Source organism: Protopterus annectens, chromosome 1.part1 (genome assembly GCF_019279795.1).
Source record: "Protopterus annectens isolate FY-2018-M chromosome 1.part1, PAN1.0, whole genome shotgun sequence".
NCBI classification, from domain to species: domain Eukaryota; kingdom Metazoa; phylum Chordata; order Ceratodontiformes; family Protopteridae; genus Protopterus; species Protopterus annectens.
Window position 1 is genome coordinate 947691817 of NC_056726.1, and position 23522 is coordinate 947715338.

A 23522-nucleotide genomic window follows, 5' to 3' on the forward strand; every position below is an offset into this window, starting at 1 on the left:
TAGGTGTATGCTCTGCTTTCTCCTCGGCCATTGTCAAGTTCTTTAAGTTTGTTTACAATGTCTGAATGGGGCATTATATCAAATGCTTTATCCAGATCTAGATAGACAATATACACCTTTCTCCTCATCCATTGACTTAGTGACCTTTTCAAAGAAATCCACCAGGCTCAGTAAGCATGACTTTCCTTTGACAAAGCCAGACTGGGACAAATCCAGTGCCTGGATGACCTTGTTAATAATTTCCATAATAATTCTTTCCATGGCTTTAAAATAAGACTAACCAGACTAATGGATCTGTAGTTTTTGGGATCTGTTGAAGGCCCTCCCTTAAGAAGGGGGATGACTGTCACTCCTCCATTCATGTGCACAAAGCCTTTTAAGACTATAGTTAAACAGTAACTCCAGGGGTCCTGATAAGTTATATTTTAGACTGTTCAATAAGATGGTATCAGGACCTATTGAGGCTGTATTCTTGGCTTTAGTGAGCTGGAGAGGTAATGTTTGAAGGTATTTCTTTGGTGATGGTTGAGGGTGAGAGGGATAAAGTTCTAAATCAAGTTGTCCTCTAATAGGTTTGCTATATCAGCAGGCTCAGTGAATATGGCACTGATGACCAGCAATTCAGCATGTTGTTGTGTCCTGCCGTTGAGGATTCTGACATAGCTGAAGAAGGCCTTATGGTTATCTTTTACCTGGTATGCTATATTAACCTCAAAGTTGGCTTTGATTGACATAATTAACCCTCTTAGTTGCCTATTTAGCTTAATGACAAATTTTCTTTATCTTTATGGGAATTACCATCCTGATTTTTGCCATAATTGTTTTTCTTTTGTTGCATATCCTGTTTAATTTGGGATGCCACCAGGGCAGTCTATTTCTGGGGGTAGTTCTGGGCTTATTTCTGATAAGTACAGCAGCCATTGACACGGTCGTACAGAGTTTCTAAGAGCATTTCAGAATAGGCTACTGTATTCTTGGGGTTTGGCGTGGCACTGAATTTTCATAAGCCATTACTTAATAATAGTTTCCTTTGGAATAGTTCCTAACTGTTACTGGTTTTACTGAGGTTTCAGAATTTATTATGATTTTGAAGGAGACAGCTTTATAGTTGGACTCTACCAGGGAAGACAAGACATTGGGGGGTGGGGGTTGCAGCATTCTCCCATATTTTGAGTCTGTGGTACAGTATGTTGGATACTTTAATGGGTGTTTTCACTATTTCGTCAAGAGTGTTTGTATTTACAAAGTCCAGGAACCTCTGTGTCTGTAGATTTTAGGCCATATAGGGATTTTCAGTGTATACATACCATAAGTTGTCTTTACATACTTTAAAATCTTGTCTGATAACTTTGTTACTAATATTCTAAATGACAAGAAACTATCTTAACTTGCAACATTTACTGTATATACTGTTGATAATCAATATCTTGCTATTGTATTAAAGCCAACAACCTGTAATGTTGTTTTCTATTGCTGCAACTTTGTATCTCTATTTATCATGTACATGATGTGGAGCTTTTCTCCCGGGGATCTGCTGAAAAAGGACCTACATTCAGTCAGAATTTCCTGGTAAACAAATGTAAATAAATAAATAAAAATAAATAAATAAGATGGGTAATTATAGTCTACCATCTACCATGAATAGAGTGTTAGGTTGAATGGTAAGTGACTCCATTAGGTCCAAATATGCTTTGTGAGATTCTTGGGACATGGAGGGTGACCTTTAGCTGGCTAAGATATGGCACAAAATTTTGTTTGCAGTGATCTGCATATGGAAGAACTCTAGCATGTTTTTTTTCCCTAACAAAATACATCTTTATTAAATTATCACCTGTGACATAGGCAATCATACATTTATATAAGTGAAAACAAACCATACTGACATAATCCCAGCCACAAGCATTTTAAAACACAAACCATATTGACATAATCCTAGTTGCAAATATTATACATCACTTATAATCTAACCAGTCATTGTCAGTCAAACATTGCATAGCTCATTCAAGCCCTGCCTTCTTCTAAACCTCATTCCTTCCCTGTATGTATTGTTCCCACAATTCCCTTTTTTCCTATGTAATTTGATCCTACCCTTTTTTTTAAAGATCCCGATTCCAGTTGTTTTATCTATGTTACTATATTCAGTATTTCTAGTCCAGCTGGTTTAGACTTTGATTTCCAGTGTCTAGTAATTGCTTTTTTGGTAGCCACCATAATTAGACTCAGCAACACATTTCTATGTCTAGGCAATTCTGATTCTGTATCATACCTCAGAAAAATAATTTCCCCAGTTACACCAATTTGCTCACCCAGTATCTCTGACAGAGTAGCCTGCAGGGGATCTTTAAAGTCTGCCAGCTTATTACACTCCCAGAAAATATGTTCCCAATTATCTCTTTCTTCCCCATCACACCTCCAACAGTTGCTGTCTACCTGAGGAGAAATTCTCTGGAATTTACTTGTGGTATAAAATATCTATGTAAACATTTCCAAGCGAAATCCTAAATCTTCTAGATTTTGTTGCATATTTTGGAGTCATACATATATCCTCCATTGTTTCCTTGTGAATTGCTTATCCAAATTCTCTTCCCAATCCTTTCTAAACTCCTTTGATTGATTCTTATAGTTATCATGCAATATTTTATATGCTGCACTAATTCTTCCTTTTTTAAAAGCAGCTTCTGTTCTAGATGATACTAAAAACTCTACTAGTGCTGGTCTTTCATTTAGGACACCCCTATTTCTTTCTCTTTGCCTGTGCACTGATATTAATCCTTGATAGGGAAGGCAATTTCTAACCTGCAGTCCAAATAAATTCTTGGTGTCTTCCCATTCTATTACCTTTCCCTCTCTAGTTATTTGCTCCCAATACATTGGTTCCTTTGCCAGTTTTCTCTAATAAATTCCAGCCCCCTCTTGCTTATTGTCTGTACCCCTAATTGCAGTCATCCCTATCAGCAGAATCTCCTTTCTCCATTTCCGAGTTGGCTTAGTGCTTAGAATACTTTCTGCTACTTCTTGAATATAATATTTTGTATGATTATTGTTATTCTCCTTAAAGATCTGAATCCAAAACCCTAATCTCTCTTTGTTTCTTGAGCTTCCCCCCATTTCATCATCACCCCTTTCCACTGCAAATTATAGGTTTCTGCTTTGTACTGTGTATGCCTTAACTGTGTAGCTCTGAAATACTCCTTTAAATCAGGTAATCCCAATCTGCTTTGTTCTAACCCTTGAACAAAACAGTTTCACTCTACGTTCAGTATCAACTACTACTATTTATAAACATCTAACAAAACTAAAACCCACAGCTCTTGCAGCTGACTGACAGACTCCTAGGTGAATACCTTAGAAATGCTGCTGAAGCAAGCTCTTATCCTGTATCTATACTAATAAACAGATACATATTTGAACAACATATTCCACCCCTCTGGTAAATCTCTTATATCATACCAATTCATAAAGGTGGGAACTCAACTGACTTTACTACCATCCTGTTGTCATTCTATCCCCCCTCTCTAAAATCCTTGAGAAATGTGCTCATTCCCAAACACTTTACTACTTACTAACAAATAATCTTCTTTCTGGAACACAACACGTTTTATGCCCAAACCATAGTACCACTACTGCTCTTATTAGTTTCTCCAACACCATAAATCAACAACGTAATATAGGGAATCTTGTCTCTTCCATTTTCTTAAATTTATCCAAAGGTTTTGATACAGTTTCCCATTCCAAACTTCTTATTGCACTAGCAGATCTGAAATTGCACTGCTTAACACTATATTGGTTCAAAAACTACCTTTCAAATTGTCAACAGTTTGTTCCTATTTCTTCCTATGAACTTACGTGTCCCTCAAGGATCTATACTAGGACCCCTGCCTTTTTCTATTTTCACTAACAAATTACACAAAGCTATACTACATGCCAAACTAATCCAATATGCTGGTGATTTTACCCTAATATGCTGTGCCCCAATACTCCAAAAATTACAACATATTACCCAACAATCCTTCTCAGAAATAGAAAATTGGGTTTCCCAATCTCAACTAATACTTAACCCTAAAAAAAAAAATCAATCCCTCTAAGGTTACTGACTCAATTCCGTCTTTTCAAATTACTTCTTTTGACAATACCCCTATCACACCCATGACTCATACTAAAAGTCTAGGAGTAACCACAATATAAAATTCGACAAACATATAGCACAAACTATCACAAAGGTGCACAAACAGCTAGGTACCCTCTATAGATGCAAAAATGACCTAACATCTGAAAGTAAAGTTACTATTGCAAGAACCCGCCTTCTCTCCACTCTCTTGTATGCCTCCCCTGTCCTAACCAATCTAAATAAAGAATATTTAAATAAACTATCTGCTACAACAAAATAGCAAAATTTGCTACTGATTCACCATTTAGATCCCATCACTGCCTATCTCTTAGAAAGCTATATTGGCTAGAATTACCAAACCTTATTACTTTTAACCAACTTGCCATGGCCCTCCAAGTCCTCTATCACCCTAAGAAAACCCCTGCCCTACAAGGATTGCTTCACTGATATAGGTCCATAGGTAGGTACTAGGCTATTGGCCCTGGGGCCTATACAAGCCCAGCCAAAAAGGTACCCTGGCTTTTGCCACCCAAGAAAATTATTTTCCGGTGCCACTGTCGAGCAGAGCCACAGAGGTGATCCCCGGGGTGAATTTCTTATTTCCCATCCAATCATCAAGATTTTTCTTGGAGAGTGCTAATGAGGAGCTTTGTTTGATATAGATAGGTAGTTTATTCCAAAGTATGGGAAGTCTCTGGGACAGGAATCTATCCCTCCAGCATGTTCTGTTTATTCTGGTGACAACAAGGTTTAGGCCCCTAGAGCGTGTAGCTCGGAGGGATTGGGAATGCTAGCAGTTGAATACTAAGAAGCACCAATAAGGCACTAATTGATATAACTATAAGCAAATATAACACTGGAGACTCTCTATATTCTACTGCTGTAGCTAAAGCCTGGAATGTGCTCCCTCTTCTCATCCAGTCAGTACACAACACACGTGACTTTAAGCAGCTTCTTAAGTCACATTTAAATAACTCATGGTTTTGCACTTGTACTTGCTCTGAATAATATCTACAATTCCTCCTATTCTCCTATCTAACCTCTTTTGCTCTACCAGTCTATTGAGAAGATGGTTTTATTTTTCTTATTTCATCTATTTAGATGCTTTCTCTTACATTTTACTGTATATTCTGGTGTTTCTACGTGTATCACCATCATATACCTTCACCATCAATCACTAATTGAAATATTTTTTTATCAAATAATATTCCATTTAATGTCTTTACTGTTTCTGCAACTTTCATGTACTATATATGTAAGCCAAACCCTAGTCATGTGTTTTAATTTTCTTTACTAATTAATGTTGTTGCCTTGACAAAGACATCCATTTTACTACAAATGTTGTCTAGGTTAAATGTTGGATTTTGTTATCTTTACCTCTTTAGAATTTTACTCTATGCTCCATATACTTACTATCTTGTTTATCACTGTATTTTTATTGTATTTAATGCTGTTTTTTAATGCTGTATGTTTTGTATTTTTTTTACGGTTTTATTTTAAATTTCTATGTACTATTGTTTGGATATTTTCTCCCAGGGGCTCCACTGAAAATGGGCAATCCTGCCCAGTTGGACATTTCCCAGTAAATAAATATAAATAAATAAGAACCAGCTTATCCCACTTGACTTTTGCAATCTTCCTCTCCCAGATAAAATCCTTCAGCTCTTTATTAATTGCTATCCACAACTTCTCGTCTGGTTGATAAAATATGCCTGACCTGTGTATAAGACTAAGGGGACTAAAAACATTTTATGTGCATATATTACTATCCATAGCCATATAACAGAGCTTCCAATTTCTCATTTTTTTATCTTTTGCTTAGTCTCTTCTCACATATCCCTAGCTGTCACACCAGAATCATTGTTAATCCATAGTCCTAAATATTTCATTTTATCATATCCCCATAAATATGGATATTGCTGAACCAATTTGTGTGTGGGTAAATAATTTACAGCTATTTCCTTCGTTATAGCTTAATTAATTTTGTATCCTGAAAAGATCTGAAACCATCTCAAAATGTTCCACTGTGCTGTAATGTCCTTCTCTGTTTTAGTCAGGTATAAAATTATATCATCTGCAAATAGAGACAGCTTTTCTTGACTACCATCCCAATTATATCCTTGAAATTCTGAGTCCCTTATTTTCTTCTCCAGTGGTTCTTAATATAATGCAAATAACAGAGAGGAAAGAGGACACCCCTGCCTGGTTCCTCTGCTCAAGCAGAAATTATAAGGAGGACCCCACCCACTTTAATTTTCACCTTCAATCCCGCATATATATTCATAAACAACCTTATAATTGTATCAGGAAATGCTAATGCTTCCATTACCCTGCTCATAAAGTCCCAGCTTACTCTGTCAAATACTTTCTCTACATTAACACCCACCAACAACAGTAGTATTTTCTTACATGCTGCTTCCCTCTGGATCATCAATGTTCTGTTAAAGCTGTCAAATGCTTGTCTCCCCTCCACAAAATCACATTGATCCATATCTGTCAATTTTGGCATCACTTTTACCATTCTTTTAGCCATTATAGACATAAAAAGTTTGTAATCATGGTTTAATATTGCAATGGGCCTGTATAAAGCTGGATCTGATGGATCTTTACCCTCTTTTGGTAATACAGCTATCACCACTTTCTTCCAGGATATTGGTATTTCTCCTCCTCTTAAAATACTGTTAAATGAAACCTTTCAGATCTTTATTAGTTTTTTCCCTTCTACCTTCCAAATGTCTACAAGAATACCATCTGTTCCTGGGGACTTTCCTGTAGATTGGTTATACATCACAATTTTTATCTCATCACCTCCCATCCTAACTGTTAGTAACTGAGCCACATCTGCCTATAACCTTGGCATATTTGATTTTTCCATAATTATTTACAATGGTGATGGACAGGTTGACAGACGAGATCAGACAGGAGTCCCCATGGACTATGATGTTTGCAGATGACATTGTGATCTGTAGTGAGAGTAGGGAACAGGTGAAGGAGACCCTGGAGAGGTGGAGATATGCTCTAGAGAGAAGAGGAATGAAGGTCAGCAGGACTTAGACAGAATATATGCGTGTGAATGAGAGGGAGGATAGAGGAATGTGAGGATGCAGGGAGTAGAGGGGATGAAGGTAGATGAGTTTATGTACTTGGGATCAACAGTTCAGAGTAATGGTGAGTGTGGAAGAGAGGTGAAGAAGAGAGTACAGGCAGGATGGAGTGGGTGGAGAAGAGTGTCAGTAGTGATTTGTGACAGCTGAGTACCAGTAAGAGTGAAAGGGAAGGTCTTCAAGAGGGTAGTGAGACCAGCTATGTTATATGGGTTGGAGACAGTGGCATTGACAAAAAGGCAGGAGTCAGAGCTTGACGTGGCAGAGATGAAGATGTTAAGATTTGCACTGGGTGTGACAAGGATAGACAGGATTAGGAATAAGTATATTAGAGGGTCAGCCCAGGTTGGAAGGTTTGGAGACAAAACCAGAGAGGCAAGATTACATTGGTTTGGACATGTGCTGAGGAGGGATGCAGAATATATTGGGAAAAAGATGCTAAGGATGAAGCTGCCATGTAACAGGAAAAGAGGAAGGCCTAAGATAAGGTTTATGGATGTGGTGAGAGAGGACATGCAGGTGGTTGGTGTGACAGAGCAAAATGCAGAGGACAGGAAGAAATGGAGACAGTTGATCTGCTGTGGTGACCCCTAATGGGAACAGCTGAAAGAAGAAGATATTTAATTCTTCCATAAACATTTCCATTTGTACCTTTTCTTGATTTCCATAGTTCTTTGCTTTATACAGACTTTTATAGAATTTCTGAAATATTTCTCATACTTCTACAGGATCTATTGCTACCTTTCTTGTTATAGGCTCCCTAAGCTTGGTGACAGCCCTTTCTACTTTCTGTTGCATGAGTTGTTGCGTTAAAAGTTTTTCTGCTCTAGAGTTATTATCACAAACAGTTGCTTAACAGCAATCTTTCTAAACTCATGCATATTATCAAGGTAATTCCTTATTTTCTGTTTAGCATTCTGCAGTTGCTCCTCTTCTTGATCTGTTAGATCCCCCTATTTTGAAATACTTTAACATTTGTTAGTCCTTTTAAATAATTCTTGTTACTTCTTAACCATATCTCTGTTTCTTTTATTTTCACCCTATTTTTAAACTCCCCTTTAATTTTCTCCCACTCCTTAGCTACATTCTCAGAAGAAATTTTTATCTTCTGTAATAGCTCCTGAATTATTTCCACTATCCATTCCATAAATTCTTTCAACAAATAGTTGGGAAAGCACCAATGTCTCATTTTTATTTCATTACCCTGTGTTTTTATTTTTAGTTATTATTGGTGCATGATCTGGCATGGCGCGGTGGTGCAGCGGTAGCATTGTTGCCTCACAGCAAGAGGTTCTCCTGTTTAATTCTTGGCTGGAGTGCAGGGTATACCTTCTGTGTGGAGTATGCATGTCCTCCCCATGGTTGGGTGGCATTTGAAAGACATGCGTAAATGGGCATGCCTTCATTGAAGGTTGGACGTCCAGCTGGCACCTCGGCGTTCTTGAAAAGCTACTGCCAATAATTAGTGGACCGGAGTTCCACTGTGGTGACCCCTAACCAGGAAAAGCCAAAAGACAATCAAAACAGACATTGGTGCATGATCTGAAATAGTTATTGGGTGCGTATCAAGACACTCAATTAAATGAACATGTTCCTCTGAAATGTAAATTCTGTATAGCCTAGTCCAGTTTTTTGCATATTGGGGAAGAATGTATAAATTTACTCCAAACTCCTAGTACTGAATTCACATCTTCTATGCCAAATATTTTCATAAATTTCTTCAAAAGTCTACCCTCCTTTATTATACTTTCCATTCTGGGTCCCCAGATACATCTTCACTGCTGCAAATCAAAGTCTAGTCCCCACCTATAAGTAATACTCCTTGCTGAAAGCTGATTATTTCTCCTAGAATTTTCTTAAGCTCCATTATAGCAGTTGTAGGTGGAATATAAATACACAGCAATGTAATCCTCCTCCCTTGACAGTAGCCCCTCAAGTACTAAAGATCTGCCATTATCATCATCTCTATCCTATTCTATCACTATTGTAGCTCCTCTTGCAATTTATATAAGTACTTCTCTTATCCTTTGTCCCAGGTATTCTTCTGAATAACCACCCTGAAAACTTTTCAATAACAAATTCACATGATCAGTTCTTCCAAGTGTGTCAAGTGTGTCTCCTGTAACATAGCTATTTGAACTCTACATTTATTGATATAGTTCACTACTATTTCTTTTTAGTATTAACTGTGAGACCACTGACATTTTATGACATTGCAGAAAGCATAATTGTATAAAAAGTTATTATTCCCACATTTTATGTAAAACAGCTTTTTTGTTAAATGCCTAGTTCCAGCTTTTGAGTTACATGCATAAACTGTTTGACAGGTTGGACTTTTGCACAGTTGTTTCTGGTCATATTCATTTGAGCCTATGTCACATCTCACAAAACTTTTTGTTTTATTGAAAGCCTCAAAAAAATCCACCCCAATATCCCCCAAGAATCTATTAACTTAATACTAACACATAAAAATATGTACATCTTTAAATATTGAAGTTTTACCTTTCTAATAGGAACAAATATCCCAGGATGACAGCCGCACTCACAAACTTGAGTTAACCTAAAATAAATTTTACCCATGCTAAGCTGCATGGTGCAGCCTGTGGTTCTACTAAGTGCTATCTGGTTTTGTCTTATCTTTATAGGTTTCCTAGCTGGGAAAACACCTGGATGCTTTCAGAGGACATTATCACCTAGTCAATTTCCTCTGTTTTTTCTAGCCAATTTCTCTTTATGAGATTTTAGCCAATTTCTCTTTATCTGATTATCTACATGGAGACATGATCATCAGATACAGAATTATTAATAGGCATACATTCATTTGCTAGAAAAAGCTTTATAATGTTCAATATTCTTTTTAATATACTTGCTTTCTCTTAAAATTTGTTACTAGATCAAGCTAAGGGCTTCAATCAAGTCATTTACCCATGCAAGAATGAGAAAAAACACATTATTTTTTCTTTTGTCATGCTGTTTTAACCAGACTTTTCTTTTTTTTTTTTTTTTACATTGCAGTGCCTACATTTTTTTTAAACTGAACAAAGAGAAAGAGAGAAGAAGTGAGAAAGAAAAAAAGAAAGAAAAAAAAAATCAGGAGCACCTGTTTATAATTGTATCCCCAAACATTATAGCATGCAAAGAAAATCATACACTATAAAAATAGTACTACTAAGAAAAACGTTATATTTTACTTACAGTTAACTTTCTCCCTCTGCCTCCCCTTCTGTAAGCATTTTTCCAAACATTGATGTCATGAAGTAGGATATATACTTTAAAGTCATCTACAAGTCCAACAGAGTCATAAAAAGTCCAATATTTCCAGATTTTCGTGTTCTGTCATATTTTACAAATATAATTATTGCTTTGTAATCCCACATTTATCAGTTCCCAAGTTACTGTTATTATTCCTATTCAGCTTTATCTCCCAAATCCTATCTCTGCTTCATTTCCAATGTGCTCTTGATTCTTCTAGTCAACTCTTGTGCTCCCTTCCTTCTCTCCAGAATTGTCCATTGAAATGTTGGAAAAGTTTTCACTGGCACAGCTTCTCTGTGGTCTTTATTACCAAAAGAACAAAAAGCTGAATCTCTTTCTGTTTCATGGTTCACTTTTTGTTGGACAAACTTTTGTATTTCCACCATAGCATCTACTTTATCAAAAATGATTTTGTCCCTCCAGGGAAGAATATTTTGAAGATAGCTGGGTACAGCAGTTTGAATCATATGCCTGCTTCTTGACATTCTCTGAATAGTGGAATGAATTTGCCCCTCTTCTGCCTGGTGTACAATGAGTAATTATTCTCCACAAACACTCCGATGTCTCTCACTTTTAAGACTTTTCCTTTCTGTCACAGTTTTGTAATAAACAACTTCTTCTTCTAGTAGGATTGCATCATTACTGTTAAAGTACTAGGTTGCTTTCTCATAGCCAAGTTTGGCACATACACTGATGTGCCCTTTCAATTAACAACTCCTGCTGTGGAATACCAGTCCAGTTAATTATTTGTGCTTTCATAAAATTAATACAGTCTGTTCCTTCCAGCTTCCCTGGTAAAGCTGAAAATCTCAGGTTTCCTCTATGTGCTGTGTCCTCAAATTCTATTATTTTTTGAAACTTCTCTTCTTGAGAAGTCTCATATTCAGACAGCATTTCTTCATTTCAGCCACTGATTTTTACAGTTTTATCATCTCAGATGAATATCTGTTTAAAGCTTCTTCTATTTTTTCCAGCCTTTTGTTGTTTGAGTTGATATACTCCATCACTGTTTTATTTATTTTAACCAGCTCTGTGTGCAGTTATCTTATGCCTTCCTCTAGCTTACTGGAAGTAATTTCTGGAGCTTGCACTGATTTTTGCTGAAAAGCTGCAGTACTTTTCCTAGTCAGCATTTTTCCTGACCTTTTATAGCTGATTTTCATTAAGGCCTCCATATTTCATTTTTCCTGACATCAAGGCAGTGCACTTACTAGCCAGTTACTGAAATGTACGCAGAAACACAAATGTTTACTAGACTTCTTTGCTGAGTTTCTGTTTTCACACTGGGAAAACTAGAATTAAGCTATTACTCAGTGTGCAACCATTTTGTATATCCAAGCAACTCCAGCATGTTATCTTGTTTGACCACCTTAGAGGTCACTTGTTATCAGTGTATATTAAAACACCTCCACCTTTAGCCCTTGTCTGTTCAGCTACTGGTGTAAATGTGTGACGTATACCTTAAACCTTGCTCTGCCAGGGTATTCTCTGCCACTAAAACATGTCTCAGTAACTGCACAATTGTCTTTAACCTTGAGAGTGAGGAGGGCTTGTAGGGAGTGTATTTTTTAGTTAGGCTGTTGGCATTGACAGTAATACCCTGAGGCTATGTTGAGTTGATTTTGTTATGTAGGTAGGTTTACCAGTTTGACATTGCATAGAAAAGGCTCTACTGGGAGTAGATAATGTTTTATCCAATAAGATAAGCCGGAGCTTCAAACACCAGACATGATAAATTTATTAAAATCAGCATACCAAATCAACACAGCAAAGCTTTCTGGTTAACACCCTTTCTCAGTCCTTATTTAAAAAAAGAAACACTCTCATAGCCTTTTAAAATATTCACAAAATTACCGCCCCATAAGCTTAACAAGTCTAGTCTGCAAAGCTATGGAGAGGATCATAATGGAGCTCATAAACAAAGATATAGGGGACTTGCAGACATTGGATCCGACCCAGTTTGGCTTCGTCAAGGGCAGATCATGCCTTTTGAACTTGGTCGACTTCTTCGAAACAGTCACCAAGGCCATTGATGAGGGAAAGGCAGTCCATACAGCCTACCTTGACCTTGCAAAGGCTTTCGACACAATACCCCACTCGGGTATTGTAGAAAAACTTACCAGCTTAAATGTAAACCCATATGTCACAAGATGGGTTGCAAACTGGCTTAAGGACAGAACCCACAGGGTTAGAGTTGCTGGCGCTATGTCAGACTCCAAGCCGGTCACAAGTGGTGTCCCACAGGGCTCGGTCCTTGGCCCCCTATTGTTCGGCATCTACTTCTCAGAAGTACAGGCCAACATGGGAGGACTTTGGCTGACAAAGTTTGCAGACGATTGCAAACTGGGCGCCATTGTGGAAAGTGCATCGGACATGGATATCCTTCAGAAGGGACTCACGGAAACAGATAGCTGGTGCCAGAGCCATGGCCTGAAGTTAAACGCCAAAAAATGTATAGTCATACCCTTCGGGAAAAACAAGGTAACCCCAAGCTACCATATAGGTGGCAATCCACTAAGCACAGAAGAGGTTATCAGGGACCCAGGTTGACAGTGGCCTTTCTTTTGACACTCACGTTGCTAAAGTGGTTAGAAAGACCTTCTACATTGCCCACCTGATCATGAAGGATTCACATCCAGATCTAGTGAGGTCATTGTTCCCCTGTACTCTTCACTTATCAGACCAATGATCGAGTACAATGCCCCATTCGGGATGTATCTCACCCGACATCTGCAGCAATTGGAGAGACCCCAAAAGTTCCTCACCAAAAGGATAAAGGGACTCCAAAATCTGTCATATGCTGCCAGATTGAAGAAACTCCAGCTCTATTCAGTCGCATACCATCTGCTCAGAGGTGACATGTGCCTGACATACAAGGCCATGTCCAACCTGGAATTAATGGACATGCTCCCCCTCAAAAAATCCAAATCCACCAAAACCACTAGAGCAAGCAACTTAAACCTTAGCACGGATATAAATAGAACATGCTGGAGGGATAGAGTTATCACTCAGAGACTCCCTATGCTGTGGAATAAAATCCCGGTCCATGTGAGGCAGAGCACCTCGCTGGCTCTGTTCAAGAGAAATCTTGACCTGTGGATGGGAGATCGTAGGTTTACCCCGGGAATCATCTCTGTGTCACTGCTGGACAAAGGCACAACAAACTAATGGGTACAGTATTTTTTCATATAAGGGGTGGCGTAAGCCACAAAACTTTGGGCTAGGCTTATAAATGCCTTAGGGCAGATAGCCTAGTATAAACCTATGAACCTATGAACCTATGATTGCAACAACCAATCAACAATCTGAATTTGTTCACTGTAAACTACGTAAACTTTTAAAGCTTTAAACATAACATTAATTAAAATGTATTACATTATTAAATACTGTTTAATACAATGAAATGTATTAAATATATTCGAGCACAACCAGAATAAGCATAACAATTCCTATAAATTCATTTGTTTCTTTTTATCAATGGTTTTATGCTGATAGAAGAATTTAAACTTGGTATTCTGTCAGCATTCATCCTAATAATCCAATTATCCTCTGCAATTTCTGTTTTAAGTACAGTATCACTCCTTCTTATTTCAGGCATAAGGCTCTGTGCAACTCTTGGAATTTGGGTTACAAACAGGTAGTGTTTTCCTTAATTAGGATTTAGTTTGATCTTGTCAGTAGTAGTGTGTTGGGGTGGGTACTTGTTCTAAAATGCACTTTTATGGCCCCTTTTTATATTGTTTGCCTTGAATAGGCTGGTTTAAAATTACACAATATGTATATTTTCCACACCTACTTTTAAGTATTTAAAAGGTGATATATTTAGCATTGTTAAAATATTTCTAATTTTTTGTCACTAAGGATCACTTGTCAGTGATGAATAAAGGCTTGATGCTTTGAAACACTTCCTGGGTTTCATAAGTTTTGGAAATGATTGTGACTGAGTCCATCAAGGAATAGTTTCTTTCTTTTTTTTCCCCCTCAACAGTTGTGGTGGCTTCCTGTGCTTGTTCATGTTTTAAATTTAAAAATATGTTGCACACCAATTTCTTCCACATAGTTTGCAAGAGAATTATTAATAGCACTTCATCTAATATCTGACAAGTGCTCTGAAATTCTTGCTTTTAACTTTCTATTACTAGATCAAGCAGTGCATACTGCTCGATAAATTATATTATCAGTAATACATGTCCAAAACTAGTAAATGTATATACTTTCTTAGTCACTGGATGGAAAAAAATTAATATCACTTATATATATATATATTTATATAAAGAACAGTTGTTGTTGCAAGGAAAAGTACCTTTCTTCTTACTAATCAGACCAACTTTCTTATAATTCAAATCTTTACAACATAATTGTTGTTTTAAATTTTTGCACTTTTTTATGAGCAAACTCTGGCTTCTCACCTATCCATCTCCTTAACTATGGCATAGCATTTAATATTTCCCAATTTTCCATAATGATATTCATAACCTCATCTGTTCTAGAATTATCCTCGGTCAAGTACTGTACTTTGCCTTTAGTTTCATCATTTTGAGTAGTTTCCTGCACAATATTTTTTTATTTTTTTATTTTTATTTTACATTTGTTGACCGGGCTAGTCTAACTGGATACATGTCCATTTTCAGTAGAGGCCCAGGGAGAAAAGCTCTAACACACATACAATATACAATATGGAATGTTTAAACAGTCCGAGCTTAAGACAGCTGTTGTTAATAAAAATACAATACTCATAGTGAGCATAACACAAGCAGTGTAAGGTAATGTACAATAGATGTAACTATATACATACATACAAAGATTTAAATTGCAATAACCTGGTCATTTGGTTCTTTAAGGATAAGTCTGTAAGGGAGAAGAGTATTCATTCGTATAAAGGAAGAAAGTTAGTCAGGGTTAGTACAAGGGAATAACCAATGTGTACTGAGAAATAATTTTAGTTTCTGTTTAAAAAGTGTTATTGAAGACAGAGATAAGAGTTCAGTAGGTAGGAGATTCCAGTGCTTTCCAACAGTATTATAGAACAGAGAGTCACCTGCCAAGTTGTTGGATCTGCTAGTATAGATAAGTAGTTTGTTTGAGGAGCGTCCATTTTTAAGATTGTTGTAAGGGGTAATGAGGTTAGTGAGTATTGGAGTGTTGGTGGGTTGATACAGGGTCTTATGGGCAATAGCAAGCTGGTGAAATTGAAGCTGATTTTGAAACTCTAGCCATCCTAGTTGCTTTAGATTAAGACAATGATGAGTTCTAAAAGGAGAGGCAGTAGCAAATCTAGCAATATTATTATATGAGATTGCCAGTTTGTTGAGGTTGTTTTTAGAGAGATTAGTGTATATAGGAGAAGCATAGAGCAGAGTGGAGATTAGGTGTGTTCTGGCTATAGCAGTCCTGGCTAATGTTGTAAGAAAGGGTTTGATTCTATAGAGGGACTCCAATTTCTTGTTGACTGTTTTTATTGTGTTGTTTATATGAGTATCGAAGTTAAGATTGCTATCTATTGTTATACCTAAGAGTTTAGTGGTTGGGTCAGGAGATATGAGAGTGCCATTATTAGATACGAGTGTGAAATATACTGGGTGGACCTACTGGTTTGAGTGAAAAGTAAAAGTTTAGTTTTTGGGGGGTTTAGGAGGAGGCAGCAGTTCAAAAAACATTGTTCTACTGTATTGAATGCTTTTTGGGTAAGAGACTGTAGTTCAGTTGGAGAAGTGGTTGAACAGATTATTGTGGAGTTGTCTGCATATTGAATACAGGTGGCTTGAGGAATAGCTGAGTGAAGGTCATTAATAAAAATGGCAAATAGGAGTGGGCCTAAAATGGAGCCCTGAGGAACACCAAGGGAGATGGGGAGGTGTGTAGAAAGCTTATTATCCTATAGCACAGCCTGCTGTCTATTGTCTAAGTAAGATTTGAACTAATTTATTGTTAGGGGTTCAAGTGAAAGGGATTTGAGTATATTTAAAAGTAGCTGGTGATTAACCATATCAAAAGCTTTAGATAAATCAATAAAGACTGCAGAGGAAAGAATATTGTTGTTGCAGTTTTTGTTAATGCAGTCTGTGAAGGATAGCCGGGCAGTGGTAGTACTGTGGAATGGTCTAAATCCATGTTGATAGTTGGCAATTAAGTTATTTTGGAGTAAGTGGTTAAGTAGTTGCTTATGGATACATTTCTCCATTATTTTTGCTAGAGGAGATAGTAGAGCTATAGGGCGGTAGTTTGAAAAGTTGTTAGAGTTCCCACCTTTATGTAGGGGGATGATGTGAGAGATTTTCCAGAGAGATGGGATAGCTCCTTCACTTATTGTTCTGTTGATCAGAATGGAAATGGGGTAGGCTATGGCTTTAGCTCCGTTTTGCAGGTATTCTGATGGTAGTTGGTCAGCTGAGGGAGTGGTAGGTTTTAGTTTTTGGAGAAGGGAGCAAATGAAAGATGTAGAAACTAGTTGTAACTGAAATGATGGAAGTGGGCTAGTAGTAGAAGTAGGCAGATTTGAGGTACCTGGAGATAGTTGACTAGCAAGAGTTTGTATGGCATCTGTAAAGAAAGAGTTAAAGGCATTAGCAGTTTGTGTGGGATTCTCAAGGTTAGAGCCTTGTGGGTTAGGTGTGATAGATTGGCCTGGGTATAGTAGTCTGTTAATGCTAGTCCAAAACGTTTGTGGTTTCTTTTGGTAAGTTTGCTGTAGTTGGAAGTAGAAGTTTTTTTATCTAAGAGGATAGCTTTTTTGTATTATTTCTACGTTGTTTAAAGTTTTGGTGGTCTGTAGGATATCTGAAAAAAGGTTTTGTTTGCCATGCTTTCCCAAGTTACATAACCTAATGATTCAGTTTAAGAGATGGCTTTCATACTGTCTTTCTTCACTTTCTTTTTTCATTTGTTGAACGTATACAGTGGATATAAAAAGTGTACCCACCCCTGTTAAAGTGCCAGGTTTTTGTGATATAAACAAATGAGACCATAATAATCCATTTCAGAACTTTTCCCACCTTTAATGTGACCTGTACAATTCAATTGAAAAACAAAGAAATATGTTAGGGGAAAAAATATAAAAACTAAAAAAACATACAATAAGCTGGTTGCATAAGTATGCACACCCTTAAACTAATACTTTGTTGAAGCATCTTTTGATTTAATTACAGCATTCAGTTTTCTTGGGTACACACCTGCCATCAATTAAAGAGACTCTGACTGACCCCAAATAAAGTTCAGCTGTCCTAGTAGGATTTTCCTGACATTTACTCATTTGCCTGCTGCAGCAAAAGGCATGGTTCACAGTGAGCCTACAAAGCATCAAAGGGATCTCGTTGTTGAAAGGTATCAGTCAGAAGAAACAAAAAGAGTACAAAAAAATCTCCACAGCATTGGATATACCATGGAACATGGTGAAGGCAGTCATCAAAAAGTAGAGAAAATATGGGACAACAGTGACTTTGCAAAGAACTGGACGTTCCTCCAAAATTGATAAAAAGACAAGACGAAAATTGGCCAGGGAGGCTGCCAAGAGAACTACAGCAACACTGAAGGAACTGCAGAAATTTCTAGCAAGTACTGGTTGTGTACTATATGTGACAACAATCTAGGAATTTCTAGCAAATACTGGTTGTGTACTATATGTGACAACAATCTTCCGTATTCTTCATATGTCTGGGCTATGGGGTAGGGTTACAAGGAGGAAACCATTTCCTAAACAGAAAAATATCCAGGCCCAGCAAAAATTTGCAAAACAATACATCCAGTCTCCCAAAAGCATGTGGGAAAATGTGTTATGGTCTGATGAGACCAAGGCTGAACTTTTTGGACACAACTCCAAAAGGTACGTTTGGAGCAAAAACAACACTTCGCATCACCAAGAAAACACCATCCCCACGAAGCATGGTGGCAGCAGTATAATGCTTTGGGGTTGCTTTTCTTCAGCTGGAACTTGGGCTTTAGTCAAGGTGGAGGGAATTATGAACAGTTCCAAATACCAGTCACTTTTGGCCCAAAACCTTCAGGTGTCTGCTAGAAAGCTGAAGATGAGGAATTCACTTTTCAACACGACAATGACCCCAAGCATACATCCAAATCAACAAAAAAATGGCTTCACCAGAAGAAAATTAAAGTTTTGGAATGGCCCAGCCAGAGCCCAGACCTAAGTCTAATAGAAAATCTGTGGGGTGACCTAAAGAGGGCTGTGCACAAGAGATGCCCTTGCAATCTGACAGATTTGGAGCGCTTTTGCATGGAAGAGTGTGCAAATATTGTCAAGTCGAGATGTGCCATGCTGATAGACTCCTACCCAAGAAGACTGAATGCTGTAATTAAATCAAAAAGCACATCAACAAAGTATTAGTTTAAGGGTGTACACACTTATGCAACTAGCTTATTTTACATTTTTTTTATTTTTTATATTTTTCCCTAACAGATTTGTTTGTTTTTCAATTGAATTGTACAGGTTATAGGTCACATTAAAGGTGGGAAAGTTTTGAAATGATTTATGATGGTCTCATTTTTTATATCACAAAAACCTGGCATTTTAACAGGGGTGTGTACACTTTTTTATACCCACTGTATTTTATAAGTTCCTTCATCTGTGGTCAAACCACTAAAAAATTCAAGAAACTTGTACTATTATCAAAAAAAATGATGATCTCTTTCAAGCTTAGTTTGTCATTTCTCCCAATAATAAATATATCCTCTACAAACCATTTATAATATAAACTACTGGTCACACATGCCCCAGACTGATCAAAAATATAATTATCTTTCCATTGCCTAAGGGCTATATTGGCATACGTATTGGGCACCATTGCCACTCCCGATATCTGATGGTACAACTCCTTCCCAAATAAAAACACATTACTGTTTAGAACATGTTCTAGTAGGAGACATATTGTTTCAGTTCTCCTTGCTGTAAAAGTACTGTTCTTACAAAGATGTTCTCTAACTGCCTGAACTCCATAACAATTAGGAATGAGTTCACATCTAATGTCACAAACATATAATCTTTCTCTTCATTACTTCTATACCATTGATATAACAACTTTAAAAAATCATTTCTGTCCTAGTTAAAGCTTTTAACATATTTTAGATACAGCTTTAAGATGTTGTCAGATCCTAGGAAATTGATTCTGTCACCCATTCCTTCTGAGAGACAATCAATCTCAAAGGAAGGTTTTCTAAATCTTAATGGATTTTCAGTAATCCATAAAGTATTGGTATTCTATGGTGTACAACATACATAAAAAATATATAATTCCAAAGATATCTTAGTCTGTACCTGTAAATCAAAAATAACGTTAGTAACAAGGAACACAGTATTATTCATAGTTTCATAGTTTCATAGTATAGTACTAGGCTATCTGCCCTGGGGCATTTGTAAACCTAGTCATAGTGATGTGGCTTTTGCCACTCCATTTGAAATGGTACAAAAAATGTACAGAATAAATTTAGAATACTGTGCCTCTGTCTAGTAGTGACACAATGAAGGTCCCCTTATATAATAGAATTAGTTTACTGTGCCCTTGTCTAGCAGTGACACAGATGTGACCCCTGGGGTAAACTTACGATCTCCCATCCACTCATCAAGATTTCTCTTGAAAAGAGTCAGTGAGGGGCTCTGCCTAATACGAACTGGGATCCTGTTCCAAAGCATGGGAAGCCTCTGGGTTATGAATCTATCCCTCCAGCATGTCTTATTCATACTTGTGCCGAGGTTTAAGTCTTTAGCTCTCGTGGTCCTGATGGATTTGGATTTTTTGAGGTGGAGCATGTCCATCAGATCCTGATTGGACATGGCCTTGTACATCAGGCAGAGATCACCTCTGAGCAGGCGGTATGCTACTGAATAGAGCTGAAGTTTCTTTAGTCTGGCAGAATAAGACATATGTTGGAGACCCTTGATCCTCTTGGTGAGGTACTTTTGTGGTCTCTCCAGCTGTTGCAAATGCCGGGTGAGGTACATACCAAATGGGGCATTGTACTCAATCATGGGTCTGATGAGGGAGGAATATAGGGGTACAATGACATCCTTGGATCTGGATGTGAATCCCTTCATGATGAGGTGTGCAAGGTAGAATGTTTTTCTAACCACTTTGGCAACGTGGGTGTCAAATGAGAGGTCGCTGTCGACTTGGGTCCCTAGGTCTCTGATTACTTTTTCCATACTCAGTGGGTTGCTGTCTATGTGATAATTTGTGGGTACTTTTTTTTCCCAAAGGGATGACTATACATTTTTTGGCATTTAGTTTAAGGCCGTGACTCCGGCACCAGTTGTCCGTTTCTGTGAGACCTTTTTGTAGGATGTGTGTGTCTGCTGGTGTATTGACTATGGCGCCTAGTTTGCAGTCATCTGCAAACTTTGTCAGCCACAGCCCTCCCATGTTTGTTTTAACATCTGAGAAATAAATGCCGAACAAGAGGGGTCCCAGGACAGATCCCTGTGGGACACCACTTGTGACTGGCTTTGAGTCTGACATTGCTCCAGCGATTTTAACTTTATGGGTTCTGTCCTTTAGCCAGTTTGCAACCCATCTAGTGACATAAGGGTTTACTTTTAAGCTGTTGAGCTTATCTATGATGCCTGAGTGGGGTAGTGTGTCGAAGGCCTTAGCCAAGTCCAGGTATGCTGTATGGACTGCTTTGCCCTCATCAATGGCTCTAGTGACTGTTTCGAAAAAGTCATCCAGGTTTAAAAGGCAGGATCTGCCCTTTACAAAGCCAAACTGGGTGGGGTCAAGTGTCTGTAGGTCCCCTATGTCTCTGTTTATGAGTTCCATAATGATTCTTTCCATAGCTTTGCAGACCAGGCTGGTTAAGCTTATGGGGCGGTAGTTTCCAGGGTCTGTAGAGGCACCCCCCTTATGGAGTGGGACCACTGTTGCTGTACGCCAGTGTTCAGGTACATATCCCGAAGTAAGGTTAAGGTTAAATAGCATTTTTATGTGTGGGTTTAGCTCCTCTTGGAGTTCACGTAACACGCAACCTGGGATACCATCAGGTCCCATTGATGCTGTGTTTTTTGCTTTGTTTAGGGCAGTTCTCACTTGGACATCTGAGATGACAGGGAGATTACATTCAGCTGGGATAAGTATTTCTTCTTTTGGGGGTGAAGGAGGGAAGAAATCTGCACTGAACCTGTCAGCCAGAATGTTGGCAATATCTGTGGGTTCAGTGTATTTTATGTTGTTGTGAACCAACTCTGAGCATATCTGAGGGTTTCCACCCAGGTTTCTAACATAGCAGAAGAAGGCTTTGTGGTTATCTTTAGTGTCCTTAGCGATTTTTCTCTCAAAGTTGGCCTTGGATGTTTTTATGAGAGAACGTAGTTTTCTGCTAATGTTGATCAGAGATGTCTTCCCTTCATGGGATTTTGCTCTGACGTGCAGTAGCTTCCTTCTTTTGTTATACAATTTGTTTATGGCTGAGGTCCACCAGACAGGACGCTTACCTTTGGTGGAGAGGGACTTGGATTTGTTTGGGATTGCATGATCCATGCATTCTTGGAGATGTCCATAAAAAGCCTTTGTGAAGGATTCGGCATTGTGGGATGTGGTATCCACTGGCACAGTGGGCTTAAAGGATACCATCTCAGTCTTAAGAGGAGTGAAGTCTGCTTTTAAGAAGTTTTTCATGGTGGTCTTTTGTGCTGGGGGTGGAGGTGGGATATGTATATCCAGGGTGATTAGTTTGTGGTCAGATCTCACTAGTGAGGGGTATACTTCCGGTGTGGAGCATTTTGTCCCCATGTTTGTGATGATCAGGTCTAGTATATTATCTCCCCTAGTGGGAGAGGTGACTAGTTGTTCCAGTGCATTTGAATTTATGAATTCCAGGAACCTTTGGGCTAGGGTATTATGGCTAGAATAATGTACCCAATCTATGTTTGGGTAGTTGAAGTCTCCTAGTATGATGGTATTTTGTGATACATTCATATCCTCCAATGTCTTCAGGAAGGCTGAGTGGAGTTCTTGAGATTGGGAGGGTGGTCTGTAACATGCTACCAGTTGTATAGCAGTTTTGCCTATGGTTAGTTGCACCTGTATGGTCTCTGATGCTTCATGTGTTGCTACTAACCTGGAGGTGTGGGTGTCCTTGATGAATATGGACACTCCCCTCCCTTTGTGGTTCGGCCCGGGTTTTGGGGCCGAAAAGCATGATACGAGGTATAGCCTGGTAGCGCTCCGGAGCCTTGAACCAGGTTTCAGTTACTGCACAGACGTCGATGTTCTCCATGCAGAGGAGTGCATCAAGTGCCTGCATCTTGAGATTTAGACTTCTGGCGTTGAGCAGCATTACCCTTAGTTTTTTTCCATTTTTGTTTTCTAAGGAGGTGGGTTTGTCTTTTGAGCCTTGCCTAAAAAAGGCACTATGGGGGTGGCAAGAGCCTTAGCCAATATCCGGAAGCCCAGTGGTGACAGGTGTAAGCCATCCCTTGTGAAGCAGCGTGGCTTGTCCAACATGTCATCCCAGGCAGACAGATATTGGATCCCCTTAGAATGACACCAGTACTTGAGCCAATTGTTAAAGCTGATCATCTTGTCTTTGTATTGTGGTATTATTCTTGGTGAGGGCAGGATGCTGCTCAGGGTCAGGGTCATACCAGCCTGGGCTACATAATAGGAGATCTCCTCTATGTCTCTTTTCATGTAGTCCAGGGAGGTACGTCTCAGGTCATTCACACCAGCATGGACAATGATGGAGTCATATTTGTACTTGCTTTGGAGTGACTTGAGTGTGTGTGTTATGTGGCGGATCCTAGCTCCTGATAGACAGCTCACAGTCACCTTCTCCTTGACATCCTTTCCAGTTTTACTAGTAGTAGTATTTTCATGAGAAAGTTTTCCATTGATTTCAAATAATCTACTTTATTCATGACCACTATAGTGCCACCCTTGCCAGCTTGTTTAATCACAATTTCTGGACCATCCCTTAATTTAACCATTGTCTCATATTCATCCTTAGATAATGTATAATATTTATAAATATTTGGTCAATTGTATGTCACATATTTGTTTTTACATATATTCTGAAATGCCATAATAACAGGTTGACTGTAAGGTATAAACATA